Source organism: Microcebus murinus, chromosome 9, assembly GCF_040939455.1.
Source record: "Microcebus murinus isolate Inina chromosome 9, M.murinus_Inina_mat1.0, whole genome shotgun sequence".
In the NCBI taxonomy this organism is placed as follows: Eukaryota; Metazoa; Chordata; class Mammalia; order Primates; family Cheirogaleidae; genus Microcebus; species Microcebus murinus.
The window spans coordinates 20,203,411-20,221,401 of NC_134112.1; the positions used below are offsets into that span (position 1 = coordinate 20,203,411).

At 35.6% G+C, this 17,991-nt stretch overlaps 1 protein-coding gene and 1 long non-coding RNA gene across 6 annotated transcripts in view; one reads left to right on the forward strand and one right to left on the reverse strand.

The window, feature by feature from the left end:
- Positions 1-17,991, forward strand: part of NT5C3A (5'-nucleotidase, cytosolic IIIA) — a 61,148-nt gene that overhangs the window by 21,169 nt on the left and 21,988 nt on the right. The window contains exon 1 of one of the 5 annotated variants that reach the window (XM_012741273.3): positions 14,840-15,479. The exons of 2 other annotated variants lie outside the window; for them this stretch is intronic. The gene's annotated coding sequence lies outside the window, so the exon portion shown is untranslated. Of the gene's footprint in view, positions 1-14,839; positions 15,480-17,607; positions 17,632-17,991 lie in introns of those variants that run through there. 2 more of the 5 variants (XM_012741277.3, XM_076006321.1) reach the window with 2 other exon arrangements.
- LOC142872903 (uncharacterized) lies at positions 3,839-17,758 on the reverse strand. Its single transcript, XR_012920994.1, has 3 exons — positions 17,341-17,758; positions 4,611-4,767; positions 3,839-4,143 (listed from the first exon to the last, which is right to left on the reverse strand). It is a non-coding gene; the product is annotated as an uncharacterized LOC142872903 (long non-coding RNA).

Genomic DNA, 17,991 nt, shown 5'->3' on the forward strand with positions numbered 1-17,991 from the left:
ACCAGGCATGTAACTTTGTCCTTTCAAATCACACTTGTCACATGTTTCCTGTGTATTATCCTCATGCCACAAGTTAACCACATTTTCAACTTAAAAGTTTCATCTCTTATCTAGTGAGCCATTTTTGTAGTAGCTAGAAATACTTACTTCCTGAAACTGTTTTAGTTTTACAGATTTTTTTTCTTATTCCTTTTGTTGTGAATTTATTTATGTAACAGATGGAGCCACCTTTGAACTGGATACTTATATTTTAAATTTATCCAAAAATTATTTTCTGGCTTAAACCAGAAAATATCATATCTTTTTTTTTTTTTTTTAGACAGTCTCACTCTCTTGCCTGGGCTACAGTGATGTGGCATCAGCCTAGCTCACAGCAACCTCAAATTCCTGGGCTCAAGCAATCCTTCTGCCTCAGCCTCCTGGATAGCTGGGACTACAGGCATGTGCTACCATGCCCGGCTAATTTTTTTTCTATTTTTAGTTGTTTGGCTGATTTCTTTCTATTTATAGTAGAGACGGGGTCTTGCTCTTGCTCAGGCTGGTTTTGAACTCCTGAGTTCAAGCAATCCTCCTGCCTGGGCTTCCCAGAGTGCTAAGATTACAGGCGTGAGCCACCGTGCAGACCAAGCCATCATATCTTTAGATCTTTTACTTTCTTTCTTTCTTTTTTTTTTTTTTTCTTTAGAGACAGAGTCTTACTCTGTTGCCCAGCTAGAGTGCCATGGCATCAGCCTAGCTCACACCTCAAACTCCTGGACTCAAGCAATCCTTCTTCTTCAGCCTCCTAAGTAGCTGGGACTACAGACCTGCCACCATGCCCAGCTAATTTTTTCTGTATATATTTTTAGTTGTCCAGCTAATTTCTTTCTGTTTTTTTAGTAGAGACAGGGTCTCACTCTTGCTGGTCTCAAACTCCTGACCTCTAGTGATCCTCCCGCCTCAGCCTCCCAGAGTGCTAGGATTACAGGCATGAGCCACCTCACCTCACCTGGCCTCCTTTTACTATCTTTACTTAGATTACGAACACTAGTCATCAGCTGGAGGGTGCGGGGCGGACATTTTTCCCCATGATACAGCGGTTTTTTACAACCCAGCTAAGGCTTATAAAAGCTGGTTACATAAACCATGACAACTAGAAAGAAGGATGAAGCCTTATTTTGAAATACTGGATCCCATATGCTAGTGTTTTACACCAGTGGTTCTCAAAGAATGGCTTCAGATCAGTGGCATCCACCTCTCCAAGGAACTAATTAGATACGCAAATTCTCTAGTGCCACCCTAGACAAACTGAATTGGAAACTTTGTTAAAACAGATTGTTGGACTCCAACAATCTGTTTTAACAAGCCCTCCAGGTTATTTTGATGCATACTGAAATTTGAGAACAATCCAGATTCTTACCCTAGCAAACTACAAATTTTACATGTAACAAAATTTCCTGGTTGCTTGCTCACAGATAGAATTGGGATTACCCGTTACTGTTTAAATTGGGCATGGTGGCTCGTGCCTGTAATCCCAGCACTCTGGGAAGTCAGGATCACTTGAGGCTAGGAGTTGGAGACCAGCGTGGGTAAGATAGCTAGACACAGTCTCTGCAAAAAATAAAAAAAAATTAGCCAGGCATGGTGGCATGCGCCTGTAATTACAGCGATTTGGGAGGCTGAGGCAGGAGGATCCGTTGAGCACAAGAGTTCAAGGTTACAGTGAGCTATGATCATGCCACTACTCTCCAACCTGGGTGACAGAGGGAAAGCCTGTCTTTAAAAAATAATAAAAAATCAAAATTCTTAGATAAGTGACCACAAGCAAAATAGCTCGAGTTCTGTTCTGTCCTTTTCTTTCTCTCTCTTTTTTTTTTTTTTTTTTTTTTTTTTGAGACAGGGTATTGCTCTTGCCTGGACTAGAGTGCAGTAGCAACATCATAGCTCACTCACTGCAACCTCAAACTCCTGGGCTCAAGCGATCCTCCTGCCTCAGCCATCCAAGAAGCTTGGACTACAGGCTGGTGCCACCGTGCCTGGATAAACTTTGCATTCTTTGTAGAGATGGGCTCTCTATGTTGCTTAGGCTGGCAACAAGATTTTTAAAAGTGAATATAAACACTATATCAAGTGAAAATAGCTATCATGTGAAAATGCCTTGAAAACCTTTGTTAGTGAACAAAATTTTTCAGCTTGCTAGAAGAAAAAAAAATCCTCCAATATGAAAAAACTAACTTTCCAACATTGTCTACAAATAGAAATGTCTATAGCAAACCCTAATTTCTCATGAACTTCTAATATAAAATTAAAGATCTATTTCAACTGACAAAATAACAAAGGCAGTGCCTAAATTCTCCTTGTTTCTCCTGCTCTATCAATTTCTCCTTAGTCATCCCATCTCTACAAAAAATAAAAATTAAAAAAAAAATTAGCTGGGTATGGTGGCAGGCACCTGTAATCTTAGCTACTTGGGAGGCTGAAGTGGAAGGATTGATTGATGCCAGGAGGTCAAGATTACAGTGAGCTATGATTGGGCCACTATGCTGCAGCCTGCCTGGCAGAGTGAGACCTGTCTCTAACAAAAAAAAAAAAAATTAACTGTATAAAGAGAAAGAGTGATGAAGATATAGAAAAATGGGCGCTTTCATTTATTCTGTTGAAGGCAGTATACATTGATTAAATAAATCATGGTGAATTCATATAATAAAATATTGTACAGCTGTTTAAAAAAGTAAATCTAATCAGCACGGTAGTTTTGACCTGCTCCTTTTCCACCCTGGGCCGGTTCACCCCTCCTTAGGCGACCTGGTGGGCCCCCGCTCCCGGGACATCACCATATTGATGCTGAACTTAGTGTGGACAGCTGGATAGCACACTACAGCCCAGAGCTCCCACACTCAAGCAATCCTCCTGCCTCAGCCTCTCGAGGAGCTGGGACTGCAGGCGCGCGACCCCGCATCTGGCAAAAAAGTAAATCTGTATGAGTTAACATTTTAAAGAAGGAGATAGTGACAAGGGGAAAAAGCAAGTAGCAGAACAGTTGTGCTCCCAAAAGAAATACACATGTATGTCCTCATATGTCATTTTTGGAAGTTTTTGAAAAAATACATTAGAAGCTGTTTATACTTATTCCTGGTGATAGTGGACTTGGGAGGATGAGACTGGGAAAGAAGACTTCAGCTTTTTTATCCTTTAACATTTTATACTGTTTGATATATGAACATGTACTGTTTAAATCAGTTTTTTAAAAGCAATGAGATTTTTTTCTTTTTTTTCTTTTTTCTTTTTTTTTTTTTTTTTGAGACAGTGTCTCGCTCTGTTGCCTGTACAAGAGTGCAGTGCATCATTATAGCTCACTGCAACCTCAAACTCCTGGGCTCTAGAAAACTCCTGCCTCAGCCATCCAAGGAGCTCCTGCCTCAGCTATCCAAGGGGTCTCACTATGTTGTATAGGCTAGCAACAAGATTTTTAAAAGTGTGTTGGCAGCTGGGCACAGTGGCTTCTGCCTATAATCTTAGCATTCTGGGAAGCCAAGGAGGGAGGACTGCTTGAGGCCAGGAGTTTGAGGCCAGCCTGAGCAAGAGCAAGGCTCCATCTCTACAAAAAATAGAAAAATTAGGCATGGTGTGATGCATGCCTGTAGTCCCAGCCACTTGGGAGGCTGAGGCAGGAGGATCACTCGAGCCCAGGAGCTAGAGGTTGCAGTGAGCTATGACGAAGCCACTGTGTTCTACCTAGCCCGGGCAACAAAGCAAGACCTGTCTCAAAAAAAAAAAAAAAAGTGTGTTGGGACCACATTGTAGAACATCTTTATTATCAGTATAAAATATTCATAATTAATTTGCTAAAGACTCTTTGAGTGCATTTTTTTCTTAAAGACTAATCAAGTGCAATAGTAAGAAGTGGGAAAGGGTAGAACAAGGCATTCCATCTATAACTGTGAACAATCACTTGAGATACTCACTGCCTTCAGACCAGCCAGCGCGTGTTTTTTTATTTTTATTTTTTTGTGCAGACTGGGTCTTGTTTTGCTCAGGCTGGTCTCCAACTTCTGGCCTCAGGTGATCATCCTGCCTTGGCCTCCCAAAGTTCTGGGATTATAAACCGGAGCTACCGCGCCCTGCTGAGAGTGCATTCTTTTTATTTCTTCCACAACAGTCATCCTAGAGTGGAATGCATTTTAGTATGATTAAACTGGTAGCTGAGCATATACTAAATTAGCATTACTAGAATCTGGAAGTGGGAGGCAGGAATTATAACAAGCCTAGGTTAAACATAATGAAGTCTTCAACTGTTATGGGAGCAGTAGAAAGAGGAAGACAGAAAAGAAATGGATTGGAGAGGTGAAATCTACAGGACCTTATAATTTTTGCAGTGTTTTGGATTATACTGAATTTTCATAGTAGTTTGAATGTTCCCTATATGATTTTATGTTTATGTTAGATCATTTCCATATTTACCTTTTTTGTTTGGTTTAAAAATAATTAAGACATCATATTTAGTTATTAAATTGAGATACAGATAAAGAATCTTACATTCTATTTTAGTCTTTATTCCTTTTTAAATTAGAAGTTGTAATTTATATCTTCAGTTTAACAATTTATTTGACATGTAATATCATAAACCTTACCTGATAGGTGTAGTCTCCCCTTCAAAATAACAGGCAGGGGGCCAGGTGCATGGCTCACTCCTGTAATTCTAGCACTCTGGGAGGTCGAGGTAGGAGGATCTCTTGAGGTTAGGAGTTTGAGGTTGCAGTGAGCTATGATGACACCGCTGCACTCAACCTGGAGTGACAGAGTAAGACTGTCTCAAAACAAAGAAGCAAACAAACAAAAAAACAGCAGGCAAGGAAATCTATACAATTCAATATTTCTGTCAGCAGGTGGCAGTCTTTACTTCTCTCTCTCTCTCTCTCTCTCTCTCTCTCTCTTTGTCTCTCTGTCTCTGTCTCTCTCTCTCTCTTTCTCCCTCTCTCCCTCCCTCCCTCCCTCCCCTCTCCCTCGCTCCCTCTCCCCCCCTCCTCCTTACCCCCTTCCCCCCTCTCCCTTTCTCCCCTTTCCCCTTCCCTTTCTCCTTCCCTCTTCCTCCCATCCCCTCTCTCTCTGCTATGGCACTGTGTTACTTTTCAAAATTACCTTTCTTGTTTTATGCACTTCTATGTTAACTCTCATAGTTGTTTAAACCATTAATCTATATAATTTAAACCAAGTTTTTGACAATCTTTTGCCATTATAGAGTTAAATGCCATTTTGTCAATTTTCTTCATATGTGTTGTTAATCTTCCTCATTTTCAGGGTCCTAGCAGATTACAAAGTAGTTCAGCAGTTAATTAGAATGTTTCTTAATTTGTTTGCCAAGTTCCTTCTTGTAAGTAGGTGGAAGTAGGTAGTGAGTGCCTGCAAGATCCTTCCTGCCTCCATTCTATCTCCACCACAGCTTTGTCATGGCATAGCTTTATCATTTACCTTACCTCAGATATCCTGCCATTTCAGATTCAGGGTGGTGACAAGATTCAGAATGCCATAATCAAACAATTAACATATTCTTAAATGGTCTTCCCTGTGTGAACAAAGTTCAATTTGTCAGTCTATTTAGATTTCTCTGCCAAACTGCCGGGGTTCTAAGGGAATGAGTCACTAAATTGATTTTGATGAAGGGAGACAGGAAAAGTTGAGAACTTAAGCATTTTATATAGCATAGTGAAATGTTGCAAAATAGAAATTCGTTGAAGTTAGTTTAGGAAAAAAAGGAGGCTTCACTAGGACTAGAACTAAAAAGCAATTAGAAACTGATTGCCATTTGGGTTAGTTTGCCACTGTGTTATCATCCTGTAACTAGGAAAGGAGCTAAAAGTACATCATACATATTTGTTTAATCCTTAAAACACAGTCCACCTGGTAGTTGTAATTTTCTGTTAACTTGCTTAGGAACTAACTAGTGAGTAGCAGAGTCAGTATTCAATCCGATTCTGATCTCTGAAGCTTTTCGTTAAAGTTACCCCTTTTGGGTAATTTAAGTATGTGTAAATGTGTTGTTGATCTTTAAAATTTTTATGTCCTTCCAAGCTAGATAAATAAAAGAAAAGTTTCTATTTTGTGCACAACCATGTTTTTATATATCTGTATCAGAGATTTTGTCACATGTTCCTAATTTTGGTAGGATAGGATTATGGATCTAGTGTTCCATAATTATTGTTCTTTAATTCTCTGTGTTCTTGTAAGTATTGTGGCTTATCTAGTAATGATATTCAGTATCTTCTTCCTTTAACAAGTGATGTAATCTGTGGTTTGAACACTAGACAGTCTTGTAAGGGGATGGGGTCATGTTTGAGAGTTTAGTAATTGGCAAAATCCTTGATTCATATCTCATCTCTGCCACATTTTAATGGTTTAGCTTTGATGAGATACTTGACTTTTCTAAGCCTTAATTTCCAATTATCTAGAATGGAGATGATTCATCTAGATACTCTCTTGTCCCCTTGTTTCCTTCAGTATATTATATTAAGAATATGTTTTGTCTTAGTGTTCGTATTTTATTTCACATGGTGTTTTTAGTTGTATTTGGGAGAATTCCAACACTACATTATTCTAAGTGCCTTCCTAGATTATTAAGATTAAAAAAGAGATGATAACACATAAAGTGGCAAATAGTGCTTACCACATAGTAATTTAATAAATATCTATTCTCTTATTTTTTTCTTTCTATTAACACAGCTAATTTTGCCCAACTTTCTTTTAGACATACTCTCTTATAATAGGTTAAATTAAGTTAATTAAGTAAATTAACTTTGTCATAATTTAAAAAAATAATTTAAAAAATGATCTCTAAGCAATATTGCTGTCGAGCCCCCAGATTTGGAGGTAACAGCAGAATATTTACCTATATCATGCATCTTTCTTAAAGTTTAAAAAGGCATTGGGAGATGTCCAGCATTATGCCAAATTTTAAGCAACAATTTTTAACCTGAGCACCTAGTACCCTTGAGAAACATGGGTTATTATAGAGAATAAAGCTTCCATATATGTTTTACTCACTTTTGAATCCCCTTTAGTATGCGTACTCATGAACAAATCAGGTGACTCACTATGGATTTCAAAAAATTAGCTCATGGATTTTTTTTTTTTTTTTTTTGAGACAGAGTCTCGCTTTGTTGCCCAGGCTAGAGTGAGTGCCATGGCGTCAGCCTAGCTCACAGCAACCTCAAACTCCGGGCTCAAGCAATCCTCCTGCCTCAGCCTCCCAAGTAGCTGGGACTACAGGCATTCGCCACCATGCCCGGCTAATTTTTTGTATATATATTAGTTGGCCAATTAATTTCTTTCTATTTATAGTAGAGACGGGGTCTCGCTCTTGCTCAGGCTGGTTTCGAACTCCTGACCTCGAGCAATCCGCCCGCCTCGGTCTCCCAGAGAGCTAGGATTACAGGCGTGAGCCACCGCGCCGGCCTAGCTCATGGATTTTTAATCATGTGACTCAGCTTTAAGAAAGTAAGGACTCTTGAGTACTTGAATTATCCAGTTTTTTGTAAGTAATTTGTTCATTTGAAATTATTTACCTATTTTATTTTCCATTGATTCCTTTTTTATATCATATAATAAGTTGATATAAAACTTAGTGAATCTAGATGAGCAAAAATAGTAATCTATAATTTTGCCACCGAAAAACCCCCTATTTTAGTAAGTGTACTTCCTTTCTTTTTCTATGCACATAATTATAAAGTATAGTTTTTTCTCAGATGTAGTCATACTGTAATGTTTTTAACAAGATTATTCATTTACCTTTATTCCTTGATAATAAATTTATACTTATATTTTAATGACTATATTACTTTATGCTGTTGTATTGCATGGATATCATAATTTTATTTAAAAATTTTTATTGATACATAATATCCATATTTTGGGGGTACATGTGATATTCTGATACATGCCTGGAATGTGTAATGATCAAATCAGGGTATTTTAGAATATCCATCACACCACCTCAAACATTTATTATTTCTTTGTGTTGAGAATATTTCAAATCTTCTCTTCTATCTACTTTGAAATATATATTATTGCTTATTATAGTCACTCTACTGTGCTATTGAACACTATAACTTATTCCTTTTATCTGTTTATATTTATACCTATGAACCTATCTCTGTTCATCCTCCCTCCCCCACCCACCCCTCCCAGCCTCTGGTAACTATTCTATTCTACCTCTATAAGATCAGCTTTTTAAGCTCCCACATGTGAGAGAGAACATGCATGTATATCATGATTTATTTAACCAGTTCTTTATCAGTGAACATTCAGAGTGTTTTACATTTTTCATTATGATAAATAATGGATCAGTGAACATTTTTGTAGTGTCTGTGCATGTCCATGATTATTTGTTTAAATGGATTTACTGGGTCAAAGGGCATGTAGAAATGTAAGGCTTCTTAATGTGCTGCCAGATTGCCCTCCAGAAAGGTTGTACCAATTTACATTTCCACCAGCAGTGTATATGCCAGTGCCTATTTCTGTATTTTCATAGCAGTTGATACCATTTTTTCCATCTCTGCCAAATGGTATTTTTTAAAAAGTATTTCTATTTGTAGTTGAACTTTTAAAAATAATTGGCCGTTTATTTTTTTCTGAATGTCTAGGTTCTTTTTCTTGATTTGCAAGGACTCTTTATAAAAAGATTTTAACCATGTCAGAGTATGTTGGAGATACATTTCTCCAAGTTTTTTGTTTCACTTTAATTTTGAGCAGCCTAAATGCTACCTTCCTTTTCAAACTTAAAGTTTAATTGTCTTCTTTGAAACAGTGTATTAAATCTGTAGAATGCTTACAGAGCTTCATTTGCAGTTGACTCCTCATTTACACATTATGACTTTAGTCTATAGTCATAGTAGGAGGAGAAAATATGCTATTGTTTAATTAGTTTGTGTATCTTACTAATTAGTTTGCCCTCCCAGCTATAGAATGAAGAGGCTACTATATAGAAAAAATAATAAGGTAGGATTTTGCCCCAATAGATTATTTTCATTTACCTTCATAAACATGACTTAATATATGCCATGTCCATATCTTCCAAAGATGTAGTAGAATTACTACATATATTTAAGTGTACAGTTTCACTTTTAGTTGTATTTTGTAACATGTAACTTTTAAAAAAGAATCTTTTTTGTTTTCTTCTGGGTATAAGAGTAAGGTATTCTTTATAGAAAATTTAGAAAATACCTAAAGTCTGAAGAAGATACAATCCCTGTGATTCTATCATTCCTCTGTGATAACTGTTAATTGATTCTTGGAATATATTTGATTTAGTCCTGTTAGATAATTATTTTTTATATTATTGAGTATAGTTTATTACTAATTTAATACTTTTATATCTATATTGATATATGAAATTAGGAGTGTTTACTCGTTTTATGCCATCTTTGACAGGTTTTTGTTTCAGGGTTTTATAGTAGTTAGCATCATACTTGCAATTGGATAGCTTGACATCTTTTTATGTGTTGTTAAGAAGTTTATTTAGCATGGGAACTTTAAAAGTTTAAAAGAGCTCTCCAGGATAAAACCTGACCATAAAGCTTTTTGAAAGCCATTCTCTGACAAAACTTATATTTGTAAGTTTTTATTCTGATGAATACACATTCCATTGTTGAATGTAGTATGTCTTATCAAAACTTTTCTCAGGTTAAACTAAGTAGTCTGGTTTACTATATTGAGTTTATTAATATTCAAGGAAGTTTTGTAAGGGCTATATTTTGTGGTTTCTTCTATTTATAGACTTTTAAAACTCAAGTTCTCACCTACTGATGTTTCATATGACTTCAAATAATTTTGTCACTACTTACTAATATTAGTTTATAAATTTGAATCTCAAAATAATTCCTTCATTGTTTTTTTACTTTAGTAGTTAATGTGTTTATCTGGCACAGCAAGAAGGGAGGATAGTAAGTAAAGTGTCACTTTGTATTCTTTATTTAGATGTACTAGATATAAGGCACCAATAATAAAAGTTTAAATTGTGTAACCCTTTTACCATTTTTAATATAACCTATAATAAAATAGGTTTTTGTTGTAACCTATAACAAAAACAATACTGTGTCTTTTCAGTGGACAGAATAGCAACTGTCTGATATGGAAGGAATCCAAAATTAAAACAGAAAGTTTTTCATCTTGTTCCATTTCAAGCACAGAGACTCAGCTACAATAAAATGAAAACAGTTTCAGTGCTAAGCATCTGGAAATATTGAAACATAGTGTATTTGAAAGGAGAGCTAGGAAAGACTCCTTTTGTTTATATCCTATTTTCTTTAATCTAATCTACCTATTGCAACATAAATGCCATTTCCTCTAAAATGAGTTTAAACTACAGAATTTAAAGCTTTTTAAGTAAGAAAGTTAAAAAAATATAGTCCATATTCAAGTACTTCACTTGAGTCTCTGAAAATTAAGTTAATATAGATTTTTGCAAAGCTTTTAAGAAATACATTGGGATGGGAACCATAGGTTTTTCTCAGTTTTCATGTATGTATGTCTGTAATTTATAAATACAGCAGTCAGCTTCAGGTACAGTCACCTAGTAGGATAAGTTTTTGCAGTGATTTTAAATAATAAAAAAACTTAGTCTGGGCGCAGTGGTGCACGCCTGTACTCCCAGCTACTCAGAAGGCTGAGGCGGGAGGATCACTGGAGCCCGGGAGTTCTGGGGCTGTAGTGCACTATGCCCATAGGGTATCCACTCTAAACTTGGCATCAATATGGTGGCCTCCTGGGAGCAGGGCACCACCAGGTTGCCTGAAGGAGGGGTGAACTGGCCCAGGTAGGAAACAGAGCAGGTCAGAACTCTGGTGCTGATCAACAGTAGGATTGTGCCTGTAAATAGCCACTGCACTGCAGCCTGGGCAACGGGAAACCCAGTGTCTCTATTAAACAAACAAACAAACAAACAAAACTGATGCCATTTCTGTTTCTGCTCCTTATTTACATATTTTAAACCATATTCATATAAACATCTATAGTATCTTGTTTCAGTTCTATTTTGAACAGTCATCACAGTATTGAAGTCAGTTCACAGTTATCTTCTTCGGGGAAGTTTGGAGAGCAAATACCTAGACTGATGTTTTGCATGTTTAAAAAGAATCATCTTTTCTGTTTACATCATGCCGCAATTAGCAGGAACAAGTTTTGTAAGAGTCAGTATGGAGACTATTACATCTCACCACCTACTGAATTGTCTTCCTTATATGACTTCATTGTTTTGCTTGGAATAACTTCCTAGGGTGTCAGTCAAATTCAGATTTGAGTTTAAAAATACATTCCTTGTTGGAATGATAATTGGAGTATGGTAACCAAATGATGAGTTAGTCAGTAAGTCTTAGGTTGGATTGTTGAGAAATAACTATACATACTACAGGATGGTGGGATTATGATGTGATTTCTTTAACATGTAACTATTAATGCAATACCTTTATTCTCTTTACTTCTTTGTTCCAATATTAAAGACCAAAAAAACCCACAATGTTCTTAGGTTTAAATTGATATGATTTTTTGTGGGCTTTGTTATTTATTTGTTTGGAATTTCTGAGGAACTTTTTGATGGCAAAATATGAAGTGATAATTCTTAGTTTTTCAAGTTGATTGAATAAAAGCTAAAAAGCTCTTAGTTACTCAGAAATATTAATGGATATTCTTTTCTCCATTGATAAAGACATGCAGTTTCACTGCTGTAAGGGGAGAAAAATAATCTTCCAAAGATTTGAGTCCTGTATGAGAAGTTCTCTGCTGTTTGACATTACCAAGGGTAGGGGTGATTGTTTCTATGTAAATGAGTAAAGAAACTCCAAGGCAACGGGGCCCAGTCATTGTGTACAGAGATGAAAGTCCATTGTGCTGTTAGAGAACCTGTCTTTACTATTTTTTACTGCAAGATCCTTTCTGTCCTTTCTCCAAAAAAAGTACCCTAGAGCTGTTTGAAACAAAATCAGCGTCTTTGTTTCAGTGTTTTGCTTGCATCCTTTTTCCTTTCCTGTGGCAAATTTTCAAAATGTGTAGACTTCTCAGACTCTCTCATGTAAATGTTATGTGTATATTATTGCCTAGAAACAGCATGATAAAGCTTTCCTTTTTAAAAAAAAGGTTCCAACTCTTATACATAAGTCACATAAGTAATAAATGACTTATTAACTTCCGATTCCTTATCTATTAAAAAGGGGAAGTATTATCTTTCTGGTAAGATTGTACTGATTAAATTAGAATGTACATAAAGGGCCATCACAAGCTTCCAGGACTCTGACAGAGTAAGAAAGGATTAACGTTAGGTAGATAGTAAGGGATTCCAGGACTCTTAGGGACAAAAGTGGGTGCCTTTCAGGTTCACCACCCCTCAAATGGGCTTTCAGAGAGGCTCATAGGAGATCTGCATGTGCAGTAAGACTCAGGTCATATAAATCCCAACTGTCCAATCAAAGTGGTTCCATGGTGACATTTGAGCCTCAAGGGAAATTCTAATTCAGACACTATAAAACAAGACCCAGACCATAACCAAGCCCTTTTTTCTCTCTTTTGCTACTAAAAATAGAAAGAAATTAATTGGCTAACTAAAAATATATAGAAAAAATTAGCTGGGCATGGTGGCACATACCTGTAGCCCCAGCTACTTGGGAGGCTGAGGCAGAAGGATTGCTTGAGCCCAGGAGTTTGAGGTTGCTGTGAGCAACAGTGGGTCTGGATGTCATCTGTGGCATATGTCTCTCACTCTGTAAACCTTTATCTTGCTCTTGCTCTATAATCCTCTCTCTCTCCTCAATAAACCTCATTTTCATGCTTGTCTTTGGTGTGTCTGGTCATTCTTCGGCCATGATCACACAGAGAACTGACATTTCAGACTGCAACCTAACATTAGTACCTCCTCAAGGGATACCCCACCCACCCCCACCACATACACACAGTTACTGGGTGGAATTAAAATGATGAAGAAGTCCCTTATAGGCAGGAAATGCCACCCATATTCCCTCTCTTGTCTGCTCTCCTTGGTATCATACTATCAGGACAGGCACACACCTGCAGAGCTAAAACCACCTACCCTTAGAGACTCTTCTTGTTATGGTACTAGCCATCTTTCTTTTCATGCCATGAAGTGTTTTGTTTTAGAGTACAATAAGCTGGCTGAATTTTTTGCTTCTCTTTTCTACTTTGGAAACATTGTTCCAAACCATCCATATGATGTTGACAGGCTTTTTAATTTTCTTTTCTGACTATGGATATAATTTATGCTACTTTTATAACAATTTAAACATCATTTTTATTTCCCAAGGAACTCATTTGTTTTATAAAACTCAGGATGTAAAAATTTCCCCTTAATTCTGTTACCGATAGTGTTTTATGTATTCTATTTTAGACTTTCCTATATTTATATAAAGATCTTTCCTCCCCAGATTGGACTCTTGGTGCAGATATTCTTATAACTTTTTTCACTCAGTAGTAGACCATGTACGTTTCATTGTGGCTGTAAATACTTATCTCATGGAGCAGTACCGTCCAGTGATTTGCAAGCATGGATTCTGGAGTTAGAGCTGAGTTTAAATCCATTTCTACCACTTATCAGCTATAAGGCATAATTTACTCACCAGTAAAATGAGGATAATAATAGCACAAACCTTCTAGGGTTGTTATAAGTATTGTATGAGACAAGGAATTGTCAAGTGTTTAGAAGTGTCTGGTACATGGTAAACACAATATATTTTAGCTATTCATAAGATTCGTTCTTAAGAGCAGTATATCTTTATATTTTGTGTATATATCACAATTTATTCACCTCTCCTATATTAGTGAACATTTAGGTATTGGGCATTTAGTTTGTTTGCAGTTTCCCAGCATTATGAAACAAATCTGCAGTGTATATCCTTACAACTAAATTTTTGTGTGCTGCCTTGTTTCCTTAGGATAAATTACTAGACAAAAAAATTGGTGTGTGAAAGGGAATGTATATTCCTAAGGCTTTTAATAACATTTCTAAATAGCTCTCTGAAAAGTTTGTACAACTATGATTCCAACATTCTTTGTTGGTGAAGATGGTCTATCTGTGTGTCTTCTTTCAAAGTGATATATTTCAAATTCCTGTCATTGCTAACTATAGTAATATATCAAAGGACAGTTAAGTCATCATTTTTGTACCTAAGACAGAAATATTTTCAAAATGGAACACCTTTGCTGCCCTTAAGTCTCTCTTACTAATTAGATATAATAGGTTTTCCACTTAGAGGAATGTTTGTTATGAATCTTCCCATCTTATTAAAATAATATAGCAGCACCACAAGTTTCACATTTAGTAGATGCCACATTTGGATAATTTGTTAGTGACATTTTTTTTTTTTTTTTTTTTTAACCCAGGAGGTGCAGCAAGAGTTAGTGACATTTTTAAAAGGCAATTTTTGGATTTTTTGTTTGTTTTTCGTAGAGAATGATACTTCACATAGTTGATTACTGAAATATTGCCTGGGCTAGATTTCTCTGAGGAAAGTAGAAAGTTGATATAAAAATTTATTTACAGAAGTGTAGTTCAGGCATGTTCCTAATGATAAAGCTTCTCAGAGCCCACAGCCTCTTATCTCTCAGTTCCTGACACATGTTATTAGCATATTGCTACTCTGCTACTCAGGTTAAGAACAAGACTGATTCTCTTTAAAACCAATAAAAATATTTTCTTCGCAACCGTTTGCTTTTATTTCTAACAGGAAAGTAACATTTTTTTCCAACTTTTTCAAATTAGTAATTAATTCTTATTTTCAGATTTTTTATGGCTGATTTATGAAAGTTTGCAAAAAATATAGGAAAATATGAAGAAAAACAAAAATCATTTTAAATCCCATTGCCATCATGTCTTTTTGTTCATGAGCTGATTTTTAAGAAAAAATGTGGTAAAATATACACAATATAAAAGGTGCCATGTACAGTTTCATGGCATTATGTACATTTACATTGCTGTGCAACCATCACCACCATGATGAACTCTTTTCATCTTCCCCAACTGAAACTGTGTACCCATTGAGCAATAACTCCCTATCCTCCTCCCCCCAACCCCCAACAACCACAGCCTAATTTTTTTTTACTTTGTATTAAAATACAGTATTTATACAGAACAGTACACATGTCATAGCTACACTGAGAAACCACTGACAAACCATGAGGAAAGGAATATTTTTAAGGGTTATGTAGAGGTTGGCTTTTTTCTTTGCAGAGCCAGTTTCCTGTGTTCTCATAGTACGGATTTACCTTCTCTTAACCATCACGTAATTTCAATTGATTATGTTCTGTAAACAGACTGGTGGCTAGCTCAGAGCTAGCTGTAGGCCAGAGCATAATAAAGCACTGTGCAGTATTACGTCACAAGATTTTTGCATAGGGCTTAGTCAAGGCTTTTGGAACCGCCCTCAGTTGCACCTTGTGCTATATTAGTAGTGCTCAGACAGGAAGAATTTTCTTTTGCTGGCGTTGCTCATCCGGGTACCTTCAGGGTAAGTGTGCACAGTTCATGTAGACAGATGAGTTTCTCTTGTTTAACTTTACGTGATTCCTACTTGATTCTATATCTTGCTGAAATTTGGGGCATTTTAAAATATAAACTTGGGAAATAAAAGAATGATCCAGTATAATGCAGAAGTTTATAGTTTGCAAAGATATGAACATGCAAAATGTTGAAGAGTCTAAGGTCTCAAAAATTTCATTTTATACATTCTAATTTTAAGAGCTTCTTGTTTGACGTGTAGATGTTAAGAAAAAGAAAAGTACTCTTTGAAGTGTCTTTCCAAGTTGGGGGAAAACACTGTAAGATTCAATTTTGTTGTTCATTCAGTTGCTGTGTGATTTGGTTTTGCTGATATCTGCATGCTTTGTGTCATTAGGGTTAGGAACAGTTTATTATGGCTAGTAATAAAGATTGTTAATTTTTATTTTGTGCCTTTATTTTGTGAGCTTTATCCATGATATTATGGAATGAGATTATACTGGTCTGTTTTATGAATTGATAAAAATCTGGATTACTGATTTATAACAAATCATATATTGAAAATTAAGATTTAGACATGTATCTTGTAGTAAAAGCCTAGAATACTATGGGTAAGTTAGATTTAAATAATTGAATCCTCCACATTTTATAGTTTGTTTTTTTTTTCTCTAAATCAGAAAAATCAGATCATGTAGCATGACTGTTTCTTAAAGCAGTTTGCTTGGTTTTTATTGGCAGCCTGCACCAAACCCAGAATCTCTGGATATTGCTCATCACCTATGCTGCTGTTCTAGGGCAAATCCAAGGACAGAAGAACTCAAAGTGCCTTAAGGGTAGTTAGTATAATTTACTTAATTTCCATGTGCCTTGGTTTATTTATCTTGAAAAATGCTATTAGATATTAGAGGTACTAAGGGTGGAAAGGATAGAGTAAATTCTAAGCATTGAAATTGTTTAATAAATATCCATAAAATTCTGACTGAGAAACTGTTTTACCATTTAAGAAAATTGGTATAAATTGCTAAATTTTTTTTCTTTTATTATTTTATTTTTTCTTTCTTTTTTAAATTTTTTTTTAATTCTGCCTAAATTGCCATTTTTTAAATAACTAGCCATTGAAATCTATTTTTTCCTCTTTCCTCTTATATCCTCCTCTTCCCTCCCACCTTTTGCTATTCAGTTTCAATTTTTGTTTCCTGTCTGTATGGAGCAAGTTTCGTTTTGCAGTTTGTGTTAATTTTTTTTCCCATTGCTGAGTTGAAAATCTGATTAGGGAGAATTGTTTAAATGCCCCAAGAAAATGATTACAATCCTACAGGAAAATCAAACTTAATAGTTTGATTTTACAGGAAAATCAAACTTAATAGTTTGTGTTAATCACCCTAAGAAAGTAACATTTTTAAAAACTGAAGCTTAAGACAAATAGGTTAGGTTGCTGGAAAAGTGCAGTAAAAATTCATTCATTATCAGTACTGTTGCTGATACCCTGTCCATATTATAGTAATATATATTAATGTTATCATTTCTTATGTAAGTAACAGTTTACCATTCATAATTTTATTATCCTACCAATGTAGTTTAAATATTTCTGCAAGTATCAGAATTAAAGCAGAGTCACAACTTTTAAAGCTATGGTAACGAATTTAATCTTTTTCATTTTCTAAGAGTCAAGTAGGCCTTTAAAAGTATTCAGTTTGCATTCAGATACTTTAAGACTTGTTTTAAAGCAAGTACATTATTTTTCATGTAGACATACCAGTTTTCATTAATTGATTTGTAAACTATCATCTCAGAATGAAATACCATAACTGAATTAATACCATAAATTTTCAGTTATCAAGCTTGTGCTATTTAAGCGAAGTTCTTCTTACCTCTTGCTTCAGTCTCTAGCCTTGTCCTACATATTCCTTGTCATGAAGGTTTCTACTGCTAGAGTAGAAATCTTAATCTCATACAGAAAGTACACAAAGTAATTATTTTCCAATTTCCACATTTCCCAGTCCACGTTCAAAGACTTCAAAGACGACTTCAAAAACTTCCTTTGAAGAGAGTTCATAGTTCAAGGGTACTATTTTCTATTTTTGAACATGTCTTCTACACTTGATGTGTTTTTTCCAGCAACTCTTCTCTTGAAGCATCTGCAACAGATGACCGTTGGCAAAGTAAGCCAGAACTTTATAAACCAGGTGTAGGTTTACAAGCCTATTGGTTTAAAGGTTTAAAAATACCCTGCCCTAATTTTTAGTGTCTTCCTTAGAATAATGCCAGAATGCTGACATTTATGCTTTAGTCTTTATACTTTTTTAAATGACAGAGCTCAGAGTGATTTTTATATAAGCACTGCAGTATCACTTTACGTGAGATTATGTTTGAACAAAGATAAATTCTGGTCAGATTACCAATGAGGATGAAAGATCTTCAGTTGAAATTTGCATACTATCCATGAATTGTTAGGTTTGCTTATTTTAAAAATGCCCTAAAATTGGCCAATATCAAATTTGTGATTACACTTTGTTTTGTTT